The following is a 13,300-nucleotide window of genomic DNA, read 5'->3' on the forward strand; positions in this document are numbered from 1 at the left end:
GCTATTATAAACTGGTTACCAACATAACTAGAGCAGTAAAAATACATGTTTTGTCATACCCGTGGTATACAGTCTGACATACCATGGCTGTCAGTCAATCAGCAATCAGGGCTCAAACGACCCATTTTATAATTTTGCTTATCTAATGGTGTCAGATTGATTACTTTGATTACCCCTGTAACATTCCATTCTCCAATGCACACACACCTTCCCCCATCCAGTCCCCACGCTGCCCGCACAACCACCCCCTCCCTCTTTTCTCTGAAGTTCTAGGACTGAACTCTGACCTTCCTGAAAGAGCTTGTTAAATGCCTGTTTAATCCGTGTGTGTGTGTGTGTGTGTGTGTGTGTGTGTGCGTGTGTGTGCGTGTGTGTGTGTGTGTGTGTGTGTGTGTGTGTGTGCGTGTGTGTGTGTGTGTGTGTATGTGTGTGGTTCCCATGTAGACACCTTGGGATACATCTTGTCTCAGCCTATCAGATCACTCTGACTGATTACACTGCCTAGAGCTTTTCCACTCTGACATGAGTCGTTGACCAAAGTCTAACTCCCGGGTCGTCTACACACCACAAGAAGTTAGTGGTCTGAGTTAAAGTGTATGTTATCTTGTAGTGGTAACACCAGTCCTTTTCCCCAGGCATGGTTACTCATCACACAAGAGTGGTACACTGGTACACCTTAATTACACTAGCAGTGATCTGAGCAGAGCTGAACATATAACCTTTATAGAACAGACAGACGCACACTCGGGTGTTCTATTGGGATCCAAAGCATGGCAAACTGAAATTGGCATGAACCTAAGTGTGCGAACGGAAGCTTCTTTCCTTTCTGTAAGTCATGCATCTTTCCACAGTATAGCTCCTTTGTAGGGCATATTTCACAGTTTTTAGATAAATGAAACATAACCATGAGAAGAGCTATATCACTGGTCAATCACTGGCATGCAATTTGTTTTTGTAGCACCACTCAACCCTGGGGTTCACCTCTGGGTGGTATATTGAAGAATGCACCCCTGGTTCAACACTGATAACCCGGGATGTGATTCAGCACGTCCTGTTTATCTCTCCATAAAGGCCAGTGTGTGCGAGTGTGTGAGTGTTTGAACTCATCGGCATGTCTACAGTGTTCTCTGTGTGTGTGTTGTGTGTGTGTTCTGTGTGTGTTGAGTTTGTGTGTGTGGGTGGGTTGGTGGTTGGAGAAAGATGTGGGAAAACAATATAAAAATCATGTTTCTTTATGTGGGTGGAGGGCATCTTAAGAGAAATCCACATTCATTTTGCATGGCTTCAAATCAAATCAAATTGTATTGGTCACATACACATGGTTAGCAGACGTAATTGCGAGTGTAGCAAAATGCTTATGCTACTAGATCCGACAGTGCAGCAGTATATAACAGGTAATCTCTAACAATTTCACAACAAAACCTAATATCTAGCAAATTCCACTACAAACCTAATACAAACATTAGTCATGGTCAGTCCAACAGAGGTAGGCTATGATGGCAACTCCATAGGGTTCCTTGAAGAGGATGATGATGATGATGATAATGATGGTGATGATAATAATAATGATGATGGTAATAATGATGATGTAAATGATGCTGGTAATGATGCTGCTGCTGATAATGATGATGGTGATGGTAATGATGATGATGATGATAATGGTGATGGGAATAATGCTGCTGCTGATGATGGTGATGATGATGATGATGATGGTAATGATGCTGCTGCTGATAATGATAATGATGATGGTAATAATGATGATGATGATGATGATGATGATGATAATGGTGATGGTAATAATGCTGCTGCTGCTTATGATGATGGTAATAATGATGATGATGATGATGATGATGACAATGATGATAATTATGATGTAATGATGATGATAAGGATGATGGTAATAATGCTGCTGCTGATGATGGTAATAATGCTGATGATGGTAATGATAATAGTAATGATGATGATGATGGTAATACTGATGATGATGATGACAATGATAAAGATGATGGTAATAATGCTGCTGATGATGATGGTGATGGTAATAATGCTCCTGCTGATGATGATGTTGATGGTAATAATGATGATGATGATAATGATGATGGCAATAATGCTGCTGGTGATAATGATGATGGTGATGCATTGTTTCTAGATTTTATTCGCTTCTCAAAGTCCTTGTAAGGTGGTAACTCATATCTCCCATATGGATACGCAGCCAGGATGTCAAGAAATGCCTTCAAAACCAGCCACTAGGGGCAACAATGAGCGCTATTATAATAAAGTAGGCTTTGGTTTTGCTAGGGTGTTGTGGACAGGGTTAGTGGATCAGAAGGTTGTGTGTTCAATCCCAGTCATGGCCACTGGAATGCCTAAACGTAATGTTTTAGCCCTATCCCAAACCTTAACACTTACCTTAACCATTTAGAATGAGTGACTAAACTTAATGTTTTAGCCCTATCCCAAACCTTAACACTTACCTTAACCATTCAGAATGAGTGCCTAAACTTAACCAACTTCAACATTTTAAGGTTGGAGAAATGGAGCGATACAGAGCAGCAGGAGTAACAAAAACACTTTGAAATGTAACGTTTTGAGAACGTGGATGAACGACTAATTCTGCAGTGAAACTGTGAGAGCTTGTTGGGATATTTATGTCTATTTCGTACAGAAAGCACAGGAATCGGACCTTAAAAGGAATGTGAATTAAGCACAGAAGGTTGGTGGGACCTTAATTGGGGAGAACAGGCGGCTCGGTGGTTACGACTGCAGCGGAATCAGTGGAGTGATATCAAATACATCAAACACATGTTATTCAGGTGTTTGATGCCATTCCATTTGCTCCGTTCCGGACATTATTATGAGCTGTCCTCCCCTCGGCAGCCTCCACTGACAGAGCAATATCAATTATCCAACAGTATAATCTTACTCTTATCATATGAATTTAAATGTTAAGGTAACTGACTGAGATATATCTGCATTTTGTAATGCTGTGTGTGGGTGTTCATAGGGGGACATATGAAGCCATTTGGTGAACAGCATCGCCACCATCAGGTACATCTTGGAATGACACCCCTTACGACTGTCCTTCATTTTTGACCACAGCAACTTTTGACCACAACCAAAACAGTCATGCTGAATCCCAGATCGACTCCAAAGAGACAGGCCCCTAGCCACTCCTGTAGATCTGAAACCATAGAAGTGTAAGCAATGGTGAAAATTCCACCCAGTTTATTAGAAGTCAAGGTGAAGCAATTACCGTTTCTCTTAAACCCTATCTGATGCTCTGAGATAAGAGTTCCTGGGCGCTAAGGACCGATTTCAGTTAATGTCTTCCTCTAGTGAAGAAAAGTGTCCTGAACTTACAATCAGAATCCAAGTGAGATCAGCTGTATTGGCATTATCTCTCTAGCACTGTTCTCTCTTCCTCATCCACCCCCCTTCAGCAGTGTCTATAAGAGACGGGATATATGGTTGTCTCCTAGCAGACGTGTGCTAACATGGACGGAAGGGGTGATTTGCGATCTCCTAACAATGATCTGTGGGTAGTTTAAAATGCCTTCCTAGCCTAATCTTCACCACCAAATAGACAGTTACACACACCCGTTTATTTGAACAGACTGTGTCTAATACTAATAGCCTAGTTACTGCAGTTACAGTATAATACTGCAGAGGTAAAGATGACAGTGAATACTTCATTTATCCTCATAAGATAAATTAGGTTTGCCACAAGTTCAAACAGACAGACAGACAGACAGACAGACAGACAGACAGACAGACAGACAGACAGACAGACAGACAGACAGACAGACAGACAGACATTACCAAGGATACTAATGGCTTTTGGAACAGAGTGTTAGTTAGAGTGAAACCTAGCACAATGGAAAATCTAATGATTTATTATGAAAATATTAAAATAGCATGGGAGACCAAGAAAAACTAATTGGTACAATGTAAGGCCATGTGGCGAACAATAATAAAGGCACTAGGGACAGAGGTGTGAGCATGCTGATCTGGCCAGAGGAGATGGAGGTGTGAGCATGCAGATCTGGCCAAAGGAGATGGAGGTGTGAGCATGCGGGTCTGTCCAGAGGAGATGGAGGTGTGAGCATGCGGGTCTGTCCAAAGGGAGGTGTGAGCATGCGGGTCTGGCCAGAGGAGATGGAGGTGTGATCATGCGGGTCTGGCCAGAGGAGATGGAGGTGTGATCACGTGGGTCTGGCCAGAGGAGATGGAGGTGTGATCATGTGGGTCTGGTCAGAGGAGATGGAGGTGTGATCATGTGGGTCTGGCCAGAGGAGATGGAGGTGTGATCACTTGGGTCTGGTCAGAGGAGATGGAGGTGTGATCATGTGGGTCTGGCCAGAGGAGATGGAGGTGTGAGCATGTGGGTCTGGCCAGAGGAGATGGAGGTGTGATCATGTGGGTCTCGCCAGAGGAGATGGAGGTGTGAGCATGTGGGTCTGGCCAGAGGAGATGGAGGTGTGATCATGTGGGTCCGGCCAGAGGAGATGGAGGTGTGATCATGTGGGTCCGGCCAGAGGAGATGGAGGTGTGATCATGTGGGTCTGGCCAGAGGAGATGGAGGTGTGATCACGTGGGTTGGCCAGAGGAGATGGAGGTGTGATCACCTGGGTCTGGCCAGAGGAGATGGAGGTGTGATCATGTGGGTCTGGCCAGAGGAGATGGAGGTGTGATCACTTGGGTCTGGTCAGAGGAGACGGAGGTGTTTTTCATATGTGTTGGTTTGTATTTGGTGTTAAAGAACAACAACAAAAAAATGATAAAACATAATGAAACCTCTGCTGACTGCTCTGTAGTCAGGAACTTAGAATGCCTACCCATAAGGAATTCAGAAGTGGCACCTTTGTCTGGTCCACAAGGGAAAAAGATTTCAGGGACAGGATTCAGATCACTGGCATCTCTGAGCCACTAGATGGAAGACTAATCTAAAGTACATTACTTATGCTCTTTCTAAGTTCATCTCAGTTAGACCTGGCTCAAAGTTCATCTCAATCAGACCTGGCTCAAATAGCTCTAGTACTTGCAAGTGGAGACATGATGACCAAACTGCCATTCCCTGTCTCCCTTAGTGATCTGAGAAGGTAGGAGTCAGAGGAAGTGGCTAAAGTGGCTAAAGTGGAGACATGATGACCAAACTGCCATTCCCTGTCTCCCTTAGTGATCTGAGAAGGTAGGAGTCAGAGGAAGTGGCTAAAGTGGCTCCTTCAAGATGGCGTAGCAGTCAGGTGTCTTTTGTCTTCGTCTTGTCGTGTCCCGTGTATATATATTTTTATATATTTTTGTCTTCGCATGTATTTTCTATATTTTTCTTAACCCCAACTTCAACATACTCTCCTGTAACCCGCCTCACCCAATGTGGTATGGATCTGCTATTTTCTTTACTTCAGAACCGGAACCCCCAACAGAAGCTACCCAGCTAACAAGCTACTAGCTAGTAGTCAGCTGGACACTGCTAGCGGTCATCAGCTAACCTTTAGCCAACTCCTGCCAGTCTGCACACACTCCTTGGGCTACAATACCTATTTTGCCAATTGGCCTGGACCCCTTTTATTGCCAATACGGAGCCCTGCCGATCCATCACGACTAGACTACCGACGTAATCCGCCCGAGGGTTTTTTTCAACTGGCTCCCCCGTCGCGACGTCCCCTGAATGCCCATCTGCTAGCCTGCTAGCCGCGGCCCGCTAGCTGTCTAGAGCATACCGGACTGTTAGCTGAAGAAGTCCATCAGCCAATTTTTTGGGCTACTATACCTATTTTGCCAATTGGCCTGGACCCTTTTACTACACGGAGCCCTGCTGATGCATCAAGACTGATGCCGCACGAAGGGGCTACAACTGACTTCTTCCGTCGCGACATCCCTCTACGGCCCTTCTTCTAGCCCCGGCCCGCTAGCTGTCTGAATCGACGTGTCTCCAGCTCGCCCAGCTACTCACTGGACCCAATGATCACTCGGCTACGCATGCCTCTCCCTAATGTCAATATGCCTTGTCCCCTGCTGTTTTGGTTAGTTATTATTGCCTTATTTCACTGTAGAGAATCTAGCCCTGCTCAATACGCCTTAGCTAACCCTTTAGTTCCACCTCCCACACATGCAGTGACCTCACCAGGTTTAAATGATGTTTCTAGGGACAATATCTCTCTCATCATCACTCAATGCATAGGTTTACCTCCACTGTATTCACATCCTACCATACCTTTGTCTGTACATTATGCCTTGAATCTATTCTACCGTGCCCAGAAACCTGCTCCTTATACTCCTGTTCCAAACGTACTAGACGACCAGTCCTTATAGCCTTTAGCCGTACCCTTATCCTGCTCCTCCTCTGTTCCTCTGGTGATGTAGAGGTTAATCCAGGCCCTGCAGCGCCTAGCTCCACTCCCATTCCCCAGGCGCTCTCATTTGTTGACTTCTGTAACCGTAAAAGCCTTGGTTTCATAAATGTTAACATTAGAAGCCTCCTCCCTAAGTTTGCTTTAGCACACTCTGCGAACCCGGATGTCCTAGCAGTGTCTGAATCCTGGCTTAGGAAGACCACCAAAAACCCTGAAATGTCCATCCCTAACTATAACACTTTCCGACAAGATAGAACTGCCAAAGGGGGCGGAGTTGCAATCTACTGCAGAGATAGCCTGCAGAGTTCTGTCTTACTATCCAGCTCTGTGCCCAAATAATTTGAGCTTCTACTTTTAAAAATCCACCTTTCCAGAAACAAGTCTCTCACCGTTGCTGCTTGCTATAGACCACCTTCTGCCCCCAGCTATGCCCTGGACACCATATGTAAATGTGTTGCCCCATCTATCTTCAGAGCTCGTGCTGTTAGGTGACCTAAACTGGGATATGCTTAACACCCCGGCCATCCTACAATCTAAGCTTGATGCCACCAATCTCACCAAAATGATCAATGAACCTACCAGGTACAACCCAAAATCCGTAACACGGGCACCCTCATAGATATCTTCGTAACCAACCTGGCCGCCAAATACACCTCTGCTGTCTTCAACCAGGATCTCAGTGATCACTGCCTCATTGCCTGCGTCCGTAATGCGTCTGCGGTCAAACGGCCACCCCTCATCAAATCAAATTTCAAATCAAATGTATTTATAAAGCCCTTCTTACATCAGCTGATATCTCAAAGTGCTGCACAGAAACCAAGCCTAAAACCCCAAACAGCAAGCAATGCAGGTGTAGAAGCACGGTGGCTAGGAAAAACTCCCTAGAAAGGCCAGAAACCAGGAAGAAACCTAGAGAGGAACCAGGCTATGAGGGGTGGCCAGTCCTCTTCTGGCTGTGCTGGGTGGAGATTATAACAGAACATGGCGAAGATATTAAAATGTTCATAGATGACCAGCAGGGTCAAATAATAATAATCACAGTGGATGTCGAGGGTGCAACAGGTCAGCACCTCAGGAGTAAATGTCAGTTGGCTTTTCATAGCCGATCATTCAGAGTATCTCTACCACTCCTGCTGTCTCTAGAGAGTTGAAAACAGCAGGTCTGGGACAGGTAGCACGTCCGGTGAACAGGTCAGGGTTCCATAGCCGCAGGCAGAATAGTTGAAACTGGAGCAGCAGCATGGCCAGGTGGACTTGGGACAGCAAGGAGTCATCAGGCCAGGTATTCCTAAGGCATGGTCCTAGGGCTCAGGTCCTCCGAGACAGAGAAAGAAAGAAAGAAACAGAGAGAAATTGCCTAAGCAAGTGAAATAAATAATAAACAAAAGTGAGAACATACAAAACAACATCAACAAAAAACTATCCTCAGAGAGAGAGAAAGTAAGATTGAGAGAAAGAAAGAAATATTGAAAGAGAGAAAAAAAGAAAGAAAGAGAGAAAGAGAAATTAGAGAGAGCATACTTAAATTCACGCAGGACACCAGATAAGACAGGAGAGATACTCCAGATATAACAGACTGACCCTAGCCCCCCGACACATAAACTACTGCAGCATAAATACTGGAGGCTGAGACAGTAGGGGTCGGGAGACACTGTGGCCCCATCCGACGATAACCCCGGACAGGGCCAAACAGGCAGGATATAACCCCACCCACTCATCACTGTCAAATGCTCCCTAAAACAATTAATCGAGCAGGCCTTTCTAATCGACCTGGCCCGGGTATCCTGGAGGGATATTGACTTCATTCCGACAGTAGAGGATTCCTGGTTATTCTTTAAAAGTGCTTTCCTCACCATCTTAAATAACCATGCCCCGTTCAAAAAATGTTGAACCAGGAACAGATATAGCCCTTGGTTCACTCCAGACCTGACTGCCTTTGACCAGCACAAAAACATCCTGTGGCGTACTGCATTAGCATTGAATAGCCCCCGCGATTTGCAACTTTTCAGGGAAGTTAGGAACCAATATACACAGTCAGTTAGGAAAGCAAAGGCTAGCCTTTTCAAACAGAAATTTGCATCCTGTAGCTCAAACTTCAAAAAGTTCTTGGACACTGTAAAGTCCATGGAAAATAAGACCATCTCCTCCTAGCTACGCACTGCACTGAGGCTAGGAAACACTGTCACAACCGATAAATCCTTGATAATTGAGAAATTCAATAAGCATTTTTCTACGGCTGGCCATGCTTTCCACCCCAGTTAACAGCCCTGCACCCCCCACAGCAACTTGCCCAAGCCTCCCCCATTTCTCTTTCACCCAAATCCAGATAGGTGATGTTCTGAAAGAGCTGCAAAATCTGAATCCTACAAATCAGCCAGGCTAGACAATCTGGACCCTCTCTTTCTAAAATGATCCGCCGAAATTTTTGCAACTCCTATTACTAGCCTGTTCAGCCTCTCTTTCATATTGTCTGAGATACCCAAAGATTGGAAAGCTGCCTCGCCTGGTTCACCAACTACTTCTCAGACAGAATTCAGTGTGTCAAATCGGAGGGCCTGTTGTCCGGACCTCTGGCAGTCTCTATGGGGGTGCCACAGGGTTCAATTCCCGGGCCGACTCTTTTCTCTGTATACATCAATGATGTTGCTCTTGCTGCTGGTGATTCTCTGATCCACCTCTACACAGACGACACCATTTTGTACACTTCTGGTCCTTCTTTGGACACTGTCTACACAGACGACACCATTTTGTACACTTCTGGTCCTTCTTTGGACACTGTCTACACAGACGACACCATTTTGTTCACTTCTGGTCCTTCTTTGGACACGTTCCGCTAGCGGGACCCCTAGCCAACAGCCAATGGAATCGCATGGCGTGAAATACAAAAACTACTAAAATACCACAATTCAATTTTTTCAAACAATCAACTATTTTACACCATTTTAATTAAAGATAAGACTCTCGTTAATCTAACCACATTGTCCGATTTCAAAAAGGCTTTACAGCGAAAGCAAAACATTAGATTATGTTAGGAGAGTACATAGACCAAAATAATCACACAGCCATTTTCCAAGCAAGCATATATGTTAATAAAACCAAAAACACAGCAAATTGAAGCACTAACCGTTGATGATCTTCATCAGATGACACTCCTAGGACATTGTGTTATACAATACATGTATGTTTTGTTCAATCAAGTTCATATTTATATCCAAAAACAGCTTTTTACATTGGCGTGTGATGACAAAATACATAACATTGATTTCAAGAATTATAGATACAGAACTCCTTTAAGCAACCGCTGTGTCAGATTTTAAAATAGCTTTTCGGGAAAGCAAATTTTTCAATATTCTGAGTACATAGTTCGCCATCATGGCGAGCTATTTTGACACCCGCCAAGTTCGGGGCAAACTAAACTCAGAATTAGTATTAGAAATATTATATGTAAATATTGTATTACCTTTGCTGATCTTCGTCAGAATGCACTCCCAGGACTGCTACTTCCACAAGAAATGTTGTTTTTGTTCCAAATAATCCATAGTATTGTCCAAATACCTCCGTTTTGTTTGTGCGTTCAGGTCACTATCCAAAGGCTAACGCGCGAGCGCATTTTGAGACACAAAAAGTCTAAATGTTCCATTACCGTACTTAGAAGCATGTCAAACTCTGTTTAAAATCAATTTTTATGGTATTTGTCTCGTAAAATAGCAATAATAATCCAACCGGACATTAGTGTATTAATTCAAGGAGGAAAGGAAAAAACAACGTGCTTGCAGGAACGCGCATATCCAATCTCTTTGTTCCCAGGCAGACCACTGAGAAACTGAGCTACTATACTCTGCCCAGAGACAGGAGAAGGCTCAATCTGCTTTCCGAAGGCTTTAGACAGCCAATGGAAGCCTTAGAAAGTGCAACGTAACCCCACAGATACTGTAGTTTCGATAGAGAATCAAAAGAAGAACTACAATTCTCAGACATTCCACTTCCTGCTTGTAATTTTCTCAGGTTTTCGCCTGCCATATGAGTTCTGTTATACTCACATACACCATTCAAACAGTTTTCGAAACTTCAGTGTTTCCTATCCAAATCTACTAATTATATGCTTATTCCCGTTTCTGGGAAAGAGTAGTAAACAGTTTAAATAGGGTACGTTTTTCATCCGGCCGTGAAAATACTGCCCCTTATACTAAACAGGTTTTAACTAACCTCCAGACAAGCTTCAATGCCATACAACTCTCCCTCTGTGGCCTCCAACTGCTCTTAAATGCAAGTAAAACTAAATGCATGCTCTTCAATCGATTGCTGCCCGCATCTGCCCGTCCGTCCAGCATCACTACTCTGGACGGTTCTGACTTAGAATATGTGGACAACTATAAATACCTAGGTGTCTGGTTAGAATGTTAACTCTCCTTCCAGACTCACAGTAAGCATCCCCAATCCAAAATGAAATCTAGAATCGGCTTCCTATTTCACAACAAAGCATCCTTCACTCATGCTGCCAAACATACCCTCGTAAAACTGACTATCCTACCGATCCTTGACTTCGGCGATGTCATTTACAAAATTGCCTCCAACACTCTACTCAGCAAATTGGATGCAGTCTATCACAGTGCCATCCGTTTTATCACCAAAGCCCCATATACTACCCACCACTGCGACCTGTACGATCTCGTTGGCTGGCCCTCACTTCATATTCGTCGCCAAACCCACTGGCTCCCGGTCATCTATCAGTCTTTGCTAGCTAAAGCTCTGCCTTATCTCAGCTCACTGGTCACCATAGCAGCACCCACCCGTAGCACGCCCTCCAGCAGGTATATCTCACTGGTCACTCCCAAAGCCAATTCCTCCTTTGGCTGCCTTTCCTTCCAGGTCTCTACTGCCAATGACTGGAATGAACTACAAAAATCACTGAAGCTGGAGACTCATATTTCCCTTACTAACTTTAAGCACCAGCTGTCAGAGCAGCTCACAGATTACTGCACCTGTACTTAGCCCATCTGTAAATAGCCCATCTAACTACCTCATCCCCCATGCTGTTATTTATTTGATTTATTTTGCTCCTTTGCACCCCAGTATCTCTACTTGCACACTCATCTTCTGCACATCTATCACTCCAGTGTTTCATTGCTATATTGTAATTATTTTGCCACTATGGCCTATTTATTGCCTTACCTCCTTTATCCTACCTCACTTGCACACACTGTATATGGACATTTTCTATTGTATTTTTGAATGCATATTTGTTTATCCCGTGTGTAACTCTGTGTTGTTGTTTGTCACACTGCTTTGCTTTATCTTGGCCAGGTCACAGTTGTAAATGAGAACTTGTTCTCAACTGGCCTACCTGGTTAAATAAAGGTTAAATAAAATAAAGAAAGAAAATAAGAATCGTACCTTAAAAGGAATGTGAATTAAGCACAGAAGGTTGGTGGGACCTTAATTGGGGAGAACAGGTGGCTCGTAACATAATCCACTGTAGAGGGTCTGTATATATCTCACAGACTCAGGTCACATGGAAGAGCCAAGGTAAGTACCATAGGTAGAATATTTTCTGATACTTCTGTGTGTGTGTGTGTGTGTGTGTGTGTGTGTGTGTGTGTGTGTGTGTGTGTGTGTGTGTGTGTGTTCTGTCCAGGTTTGTTTGACTCTGTGGCTCTTCACCGGTTTATTTTCAACACGTTTTGACCTCTTCGTCCCAGCAGTAAATTCCTGGGGAAATGGTGAACAACCTTCTTCAAAAGTTCCATTAGTCCCAGATGGGGCAAAACTTTTACCTGGTGCTAAAATTCTAACTTTTCATTCAACTCGATTTATTTAGATTTACATTTATTCTGGCATTTGACAAATATTTAAAATAAAAATAAGCATTCAACAGGTGTTTTAGATGATAGCTTTATAGGTGTTGTTTGCCTTTCTTACTGTAACGATGCCACACACACGCACACGCACACGCACACGCACACACACACACACACACACACACACACACACACACACACACACACACACACACACACACACACACACACACACAAACACACACCCTCTAAGCAGTAGCAGATAAGATAATTGCATAATGGAACCAGCCATAATTAAACAAGGTTAATTGTTTATGTTAGTCCCACAGGGAGTCACTGCCCTGATTGAAACTTGATTAAAAATGGAGTTCCTTCTGGTAGACAATATTGAGTATAAGAGGAGACAATAAACCTATGAACACTGTGCAACATTTCTCTCCCCCTTATCCTGAGTATAAGAGGAGTATAACAGGCCACTGACTGACTGTGCTCTACCCACGCCCAATAACATGCCTACTACTGAACGTATTTAGGTCCTAAGAGCTCGTGTCTCCAGACAGATGTTAGCTGCTACTCTCTCTCTCTGTCTGGGAATGATGATGTCCCTGGAAAGAATGTCCAGAATGAGTGCAATGACTGAATCAGCTCTGTGTCATTTGTCTCCCCCTGGCTTTATATGGCTGGTGAGACCTTGGAGACCACTGATGGAGTCTATTACTCACGTTAGCCCTGACCGTTTCTGATGACGTCATGACTCTACTAACCTCCCAGGCTGAATGGTGGCTGGTGAGAGCTATAGAGGCAACCTATGCAGCATGACTTTATCCTACTATTCTAAGAAGCAATACTATAAGACAATTCGTTATTTTGGGGGAGAGATTTAAATGATTTACAAAGAGAGGGAGAAACACAGACAGATATAACTATATGTAAAGCATGTAGTCATTATGACTTTGACTAACGTTTGATAGTTGAGACAATGAAACTATACGTGATTACAGAGAAGTTTAAACATTCCATAGAAAGCCTAGCTGAACCACCCCTCATGCTTGACACTGTAGCACCCAATACCACCTTAGTAGGGCCCCCCTCTGTGTATTATAAACAGAACACCCAAATTCCATAGCCCCCTCCACACAAAGAAGTACT

General features: G+C 43.8%; 1 long non-coding RNA gene across 1 annotated transcript in view; it reads left to right on the plus strand.

Annotated features, from left to right (window-relative positions):
• The window catches only part of LOC115161314 (uncharacterized), a 61,344-nt gene that overhangs the window by 16,996 nt on the left and 31,048 nt on the right, over positions 1–13,300 (plus strand). The window lies entirely within an intron of this gene.

Source organism: Salmo trutta, chromosome 24 (assembly GCF_901001165.1).
Source record: "Salmo trutta chromosome 24, fSalTru1.1, whole genome shotgun sequence".
NCBI lineage: Eukaryota > Metazoa > Chordata > Actinopteri > Salmoniformes > Salmonidae > Salmo > Salmo trutta.